Below are 8,500 nucleotides of genomic sequence, written 5' to 3'. Positions count from 1 at the left end.
TTACCATTATATACAAAAGCTGAATTTTTTTTCAGGGCAAAATGATTTACAAAGCAATTTTAATAACCTAACAAAAATAAATAGTAAAATTGTTCTTCTTCAAAAAAAAAAAAAAAAAAGGTACTATGATGGTTCTACTGAAAAACAGCAGGTATGTTGAGAACAATACTAAAATAGAATAATAATAATCATGCATCACTAATTTTCATTTTGTAAAACATCTGAATTTCCATTTTACACAGTTCTTCCATGAGGTTTACTACTAACTGAGAATTGGTCAAAGGGCAGTTTGTATAATGGAAATGTATTTTTTAAAAATGCACTGAAATGTGTAGATAGAATCATATATATTTGGATTGTAATCCTCTCCCTGAGTCTTCATATGTTGCTCATCATCTTAGGTTGTAGGCTAAGGATCAGCGATTGTATCTTATGTGTTTGTGCAATGCCCAGCACAATGGGACTACAACCTTGACTGGGTCCCATGGACTCTATGCCAGTAGAAATAGTAAAAACAATAATAATTTAATGTCATGAATGATTAATTGAAAAAATATTAGAGAAATAAACTCTGCTATAGTAAATGATGGCCTAAATGAGTTAGAACTGGCTTATACAATTAAAATGCATTGTGTTAATAATTCCTTATTGTAAATGGTGGTGAACAATACTACTGCCTAGAACAGAATTACATTTCCAAGCCTTAAAAAAGCAAACACAGAATATAAGTGACACTGAGTCTTACTGAAGTGATGCAAAAAGCTTTTTGAAAAAGAATATGAAGATATCTTGAATACTGTTTATTTAACTTTTTAGGATTTAAATAACAATATACAGACACTACCTATTCAGGAAATCTCCCATTGAATTCAGTGGGAATTTTGCCTGTATGAGGACTTCTGAGTGAAGATTATTAAAGATAATAATAAGTGCTCTCAACAAGTAAGATAGTTTCTAGCTATGGTGGACCAAAAATCAGGCCTGGCATAAGCAAGTGACTGAATTCAGTTTTGAGGTAATTTAGTGATGCAAACTTTATGTTGGAGTAAAGTTATCAGAAACCAGTGGTAAATGATTATTATTTATTTGTTTTACTATCGTAGTGCTCAGAAGCCCCTATCAGGATTGGGGCTCCATTGTTCTGCATGCTGTACGGTTCCTGTGCCAAAGAGTTTACAATCTAAATTAACAGAAGACACAATATGTTGGCATCACAAACAAGCAGAGGGAGTGGCTGAGGGAGGATGAGGGTAACTATGATGTGAAGGTATAGTTACAGAAACTGGATATGTGCATAACTTTTTTGGGTGAAAAAACCAAAACCTTTCAGGCCTCCTTTATCTATATAAACAGATTCTAGGATTGTCACTCTATATGACGCTCTGAAGCCTAGAATGTCTATAGAGTCAGTGTGAATCAATGGAAACAGCTCCAAGTATGGCTGAGACCTTTTTATTCAGAATATCAGCAGAGTCAACCATCACTGGGATTCGCGGTCAGCTATCAGCTAGTTTTTAAGTTCTCAGCCATTCTGACTTTACAAATTACACCCGGGTGACAGCAAGGCAGGTATATATGCTACACCAGATTCCTAGACCATTGTGATATCAGAGAGAACTCAACCAGTCCCCGCCCTTACTCTACCGCCAATTTGCCTCATCCATGTCCTCTTCCAGATTTGGTGGTCTACAGTAGACTCCTATCATGATGTTGCCTCTGTTTTTTATCCTTTTATCTTCACCCAGACACTTTCTACTGGTCTGCAACATCTCCTTCCTTTTTTTCTTGCCTGTTTTTTCTGAACAAGCCATACTCTTCTATACTAATATTCCAGTCATGAGATGTATTCCACCACGTCATATTTAGCTTATATATTAATACGTCTAGTTTTTCCCTATACTCCTTGCATTGTAGATTGTGTGAAGGCAAAGAGAAGCCAGTGCTAGATGAAGAAGGGAGCAGAAAGGAAACAGGAATAGAAAAGGTCTACGTGTTAGTCTGAAGCACGTCGATGGAGGCTTTTAAATTCAAGGAGAGGTATTGTGAACTAAAAATAAAAAATTAATTAAAGCCATCTGAGATGTTCCAGGATAGCTTGATGTAATGATGCTTCTTTGTGCAAGTAAGGAGTTGGGCAACAGCATTCTGTACATATGATAGAATCCAGAGAGCTAGTATTTGGGAAAACCACCAAGAACAACATTTCAATAAAAGGTGACTATTGCTATGTTATAGTTGTATGGTGCCAACACTGTGCTAAACATTTGATTAAGGAGGTGGAGTTGAGACAGAAGCATGCATAGGAAATATTGCAGAGGAGGTGATAAGCAGATTTACAGACTTAGGAGTTGTGAGAGAAGGAGAGTTCAAAAACAAGGATGATGCCAAGGTTACGGACAATGGAGGCAACTGGGATATTAGAGTCAAGTTATATTTGGAGATGTTCCTCTTTCCCAAAAGAAGCACTTCTGTCTTTCAGACATTTAGCTGAAGAAAGCTCAGAAATCGAAAGCTCCTTTTGCCTACTGAAGGCAGAGAGAGTAGAAAGAAAATTCATTGAAGGTGTTGAGTAGAGTTGATCAACATTTTTTGAATTTTTGAAGTTGTGACAAAAATTCTCAGAAGATGTTTGCTGTTTTTTGACAAATTTGGCAGGTCAAAAAATTTCAGAAATTCAAAATTTCAGCAACAAAAAAAAAAAGATGAATTTTTTTCCTGAATTTTTCAACCAGCATTAATACTGAAAGATGCAGCTGTCATGTACAGATGAGTGTCATACAATGTAAAAGTTACATGGTGGGACAAAATGACCAACAAGGAGAAAGGAAATAGAAAAGAGCTGAGGGCTGAACACTGAAGTTTGTGGGTCAACACAGAGAATGCTTGGCACAGAAAACGGATGATCATCAAATACTGAGAGAAAGAGCAGGTTGATCTGAAGGAGCAGAACCATGAAGAGAGAACCAGAGACTACTGGATAACATTGGAGCGGATCCAGGAGAAGATGGAACGGTCCACAGTGTGAAGTTAAGGAAAATGATCAGAGAGAAAAACCCTTAATTAACAGAAAGGAAGAGATAATTAACTGCTCAGAAGAGGGCTGTTTCCATGTAATAGCAAAATTCAGATTAAAAAAGGTCAAGAATATTGTTGTGTTAGAAAGGATTGAAAGGAGAAGGAAAATTTATTGTACTTTGCTGAGAAAGTGAAGGATAGTGACAAAATGGTAGGAAGAAGTCAAGCTCTAGTGAGATTTTAAGAAACTGGGGCAGGGCCTGTGTCTCTCTTTTTTTCCATCTGGAAAGAACTGTACACAAATAAATAATTAATTAATATTGAGGTGGACAGCAGCAGATTTTAAGTAAAGTGCCAAATGCCAAATAAATATTGACAGTCGTGGTTATGTAGGAACAGCTATAGGAGAAGGATGTGTGCGGTTGGGGGAAGTGGGAGATAGGGGCAAAAGAACAGGTGGTTTCTTAGCAGATTATCACTAAGTGGGAAGGGAACAGAAAAGGGGAAGGGAGGAGGAGAAGGCATTAGTGGAAAGGAGCAGGAAGAGTTGCTGGGATGGAAAGGATATTAGCACAAATGGTTCTTAGATTTAAAGAAAGAAAATATTCTTTGTAGCTGGCCAGGGTGAAGTGAAGAAGAAAAGTAATGGAATGGAAGCATGAGAAGACTACCAATGCCTTTTGAATTGAAAGAGAATATACATAACACTTAGCTGTAAGCTGAAGGGCATGATAGGATTTCTAGATTTTATAGTGGATATGAAACTAGGACACACATCATTGTTTTAAGGCACTGGCTTGTGCATTTGAAGGTCCATTTCTGATCTGTATTCAAACAATGCAGGAAGAAATGAAGGATTCTGTTGGTGCCACGTTGCTTAAGGGCAATGAACAGGCCAGGATTGTAAGTATTGACACAAGGTACTGGGGTGGGGGAGGATCGGCAAAGAATGGATCAGATGAGCAGTTCAGGCTGAAGATTTGAGTGAAATCAAAGTGTTTGAGAAAATTGAAGCACTGGGTACAATCTGAGGCTGAGAAGAAAGAGAATGGCCTCAAATGTAACTACAGAATGGTCAATGCAGGGAATATAATAAACAATATAGGGAATATAAAGAAAGGGAAGGGGGTTTACTGGTGACAATATAAGGTCAGTGCATAGATGGTCAAAAGGGTACCCACCATGCAACATTCTTTCTACTTTAGTTCTCAGGAATCCACTTTTCTTACGGTATGTCTACACTGACGGCGACAAAGTCACCACTGTCAGATTGACTTATCTGGATTGATTGAGTGGTCAGTGTAGACCCGCTCAATCAATCAGGAAGTCAACGTACTAAAACCACCTCCTCGAGTAGCATAGTGCTGCGTCGGCACAGTGCAGTGAACACACTATGCAGAACAGAAGTACAGCAATTGATGGGAGTTACGCAAGTTTTGGATTTTAGAACCGTATGGACTTTTATAAAATTTAAATAAGCTCAGACAACTCTTCCTAGTTGCATTCAGATTATAATATTCTGATTTTCTGCCTTTATGTAAACAAACTTGTGAAACTATTTGCCAGAATATTAAATTACTACACCAGATTGCTTGGCAATGGTACATGTCTTTGAAATATGCAGATGCTTTTCTTCACAGAGAGAGAGAGAGAATTACAGTAGATTCTGATATAACTGATATCAGAACAGCAAAATGCAGAAATACATCCAACTACTATAATATTTTATTTGCAGAAACAATTTTTTAAAAAGATAAAATTCATTCCTCATTTGAAAGCTTAAAATATATTACTTAATCTCATTAGAGAAACTTGAAGTCTTAAAAGTGTTGCAGTGGTGTTTAGCATCAATAAACCCAAATTCATGGTGCCAAGCATTAGTAAACAAGTTAAAGAATAAGTGTATGTATAATACATGGCAGAGCTACTGTATGTGCAAGCACATCATTTTAACAGATCCCTTACACAGCTTTTGTGAGGGGAAAAAAGCAAAAGTCTAAAGTCAGTATATCCACTGAGATCCCCTGTCAATTTATTTATCTATTTTAAAACTCCAAACCCTTTTACATAATTTTCCAAGCACAGATGTAGTCTGCACTCCAATAATGCACTGTGTTAGAGAGGCAGAGTTGGCTAAAAATAAAGATTCCTGACTATAGCAAGCACATTCAGATATTCACAAAGAGAAAGAAAACATAAAAACAAACAAATAAAAAACTTTGAACGGGTTTCCTAAAATACAGGTGTGAAAATTACACCAGCTGGATCTGAAATAGAATTCATAGTATCCCCTAATCAACTGCTTCTGCTCATCACTTTTTAGTGGGTAAACATGATTTTCTCAGAAAGAATATATACACGATTGCCAGAGATAAAGCTTATACTGGGTCAGGAAAAATCCAATAAAAGGTAGTCCTGATCTGCACAATTAGGACAAAATCCTAAATCTGCATGACTAGTTATGTTAACAGCTCAAACATAAACATAAATAACTATATTGTATTAAGTAGTGTAGTCGAAGGTAAAAGGGAGTGAATGGAGTAGTAATGCAATAGTGAACTAGTTATTTTATCTGCAATATGAATTTGCTAATTTGATCAGAAAAGCCTACAATGGGACCAGGATTAGGCCCAATGGTTGGATATTCATAATGCCCTTGCATAATACAAAAATATGATAAAATGTTGTCCAGCCTTATGTTGCTAATTGAACTATTTTTACGTGTACGAAAGGCAACTTCAGAAGTTCTTTCAAACAAGAAACTGATTTATAAGTTATTATAACCATTCCATAGACAGTTCCAACCTGGCTTCAGGGATCAGTAACAAACCCACACATACTTCCAATAAAACAGGTTCAGTACTTATCTCAACAATAGTAATTCTATGTGCACCTTTTACATCAGCACAGTGCCAGTCTACAAATGGAGCAGAAGTAGAGAACAACGCTGACAAAATAGAGGGCTCAATCCTACTAAATCCTAAGACGTTTTAACTTTATATTAATAACAGAATGCCATTTCTGCCTATTCTGGCACATTTGCAAGACTGCTTTTGAATACAAGGGCCTGGCATGCATTTCTACTATCGACAGGAAAACAAGAGCAGCCTTGTTATGATTACAAGGGTCTATTTCCCTCAGCCTTCTGTGTCCATCTTCACAGCTGCTCTGAACTTGGTCAAATCCCAGTTTTAGGGTCACTTGCAAGTTTTAAATCAGAAGCACACTGTACAAATTCTCTGGCACAGAAAGGAAAATATCCAAGTTTTCACTTAGATGGTTGATAAATGATTTTGTTTGACATTCATCATTTCAGATAGTCTTAACTATTTGGGGAGCTGCAGCAAAACATCTCTATAGACATGGAGTGTTTTATGAGGGGAATCAAATAAAGTCATGCACAAAGAAATGAAAAGAAATCATTGTGGACAAAAATGAATTCTGCAGATACATAGAAACCTCTGATAGAATTGCCAGAGAAAGGTCACAAAGTCTGTATTTTTTAAAACATATTAATCTCTTTCTAAATGTAGAAAACTAAACCTAACTTTTTCTACAAGAAATTAGTGAAATGAGTGGGAGTGAGTGGATGAAACAGACCTGTAGAGTCAAGAACGAAAAGAAATTTGTAAAATTCTCAGGTGGTATTAAGTGAATATATAGATTGGTCTGGGTTTCCACTTGCCTTTTAATATTTTCGCTAAGCTCTGTTCAATAAAAGGAGAAAGCATCAGAATATGTAAGCCTAGAATGTAAGTCTTTCAGCACTGCATTTTTCATCAAGGCTACATTAGAGTCAAAAGGTTAAAAGTATGAAATGATTAAAAAAACAAAACTATTCCATCTTTAAAATTTCACTGGCCAAATTAGAAAACTGTGAACACTAAAACAGAAAGACAGACTTACTTTGGTTGAGACATACCATCCTGTTAGTAAAGCATGAAAGATCTTAATCATGTCCTTTATGTAATTGAGCCAACATAATTAACTAAAGAACAATGGCTAAGATCAAAGGCTTCAACCATCTTACTCTTTTACTAATAAAATCCTGGTTCCATAGCATGTTGTAAACTATTTTTAATTTAATTTCTTTATTTTTTTAGATGTTTTTACTGGTTAGGTGATTAGATAATTCATAGAAAATAATCCTTTTCTTTACCTAGCCAATTTTCCCCCCAGGCAAGAAATCCCTGCTGGCTCAGTAATATGTTTATTACTTTTATCAATTCCATTTTAAAATGTTTTTATTCAAATTGTTCTTCCTTTTTTCCCCAAAGACTAATATAAAATAAAGGAAAGATACACCTGTATTTGATAGTGGCTACAAAACTTATTTCAACCTGAAGCAAATAAAAAAAAATTAAACATTAATCTGTTTAATCTACTTAAAGATGTTTCATGCTTTTCTTTTACAGTTAATTTAATAAACTCTTTCTGCTTAATAAATACTTCCACCACAATCAGTGAGGCTTTTTCTTTCTTGAGAAGAAACGGAAAACCTGTCGCAAGCAGTTATTAAGTGTAATCTGCAAAGAATAATTAACTACTCTCAACTAATTGTTATCATTTTAACAGTACTCTAATAGTATTAAATACCCAAAATAACACTCTAATCCTGCACCTAAATTTGTTGGATGTGAATATTAATATCACCACTACACAGAGATTAACGTTCCTTTAGAATATGGTGAACAATAAATCTGAAGACAAGGGATACAAATAAAAAGGATAAAACCCACCATCCGACAGATAAGACTTCAAAAAATACACTAAATAAATAATTCTCTTAACACATAAAAATACCTAACAAAAAGAATTTTTCTGCTCTAGTTCACTGCTATGCATTTCCCTACCTCTTTTAAAATATACTACTATGAACAAAGCTGTGTAACATTTTCATGTAATCTCCTTTCATACAACAAGTAACACTCATCCTAATTTTAGGAAAATGGAAAAAGCTATAGATTTCATCTTCTAACACCATTTTACTGATCTTAAACCAAAGCATCAAAGTGAAGCCTTTTCTCCCATCTAAGTCTTAATACATACCTCATCCAGGGATATCCTCAATGTAGATTAGCTGATATCTTTGAAACAAAAACATGTACATTTACAACAAACCCATTTAGTTACTTATAATTGTAAATCTGAAAGTTTACTATGACACACACAACTAAAAGTTTAAAAATACCTGACTGATTTTTTTTTTCAGTTGTTAGGTTTAAAAAAGTCACAACACTGAATATTCAAATGATATTTGATGTTCAACATTTAGTGACATCCTTGCTGAATATATTTGCATACACAATTACAAGTTGACTTTTATTTCAGTTAAAATCTCAATAGTGGAGGGCTTTTGGAGGCGTGAGAGAAGTATAGGGGAAAAAAATCAATAAGAATGTTATCCAGTGTAAATCATCAATGGGTTAGGATTAGAGACGAAATCCTCTATGTCAGATAAAGTCCTATGGGAACCTTGGAGGTT

Source organism: Emydura macquarii, unplaced genomic scaffold (genome assembly GCF_026122565.2).
Source record: "Emydura macquarii macquarii isolate MOO-44397 ecotype Brisbane River unplaced genomic scaffold, CSIRO-AGI_Emac_v2 contig_2297, whole genome shotgun sequence".
Lineage (NCBI taxonomy): Eukaryota > Metazoa > Chordata > Testudines > Chelidae > Emydura > Emydura macquarii.
The sequence above is the reverse complement of the archived record's forward strand: the minus strand, read 5'-3'. Positions refer to the sequence as shown.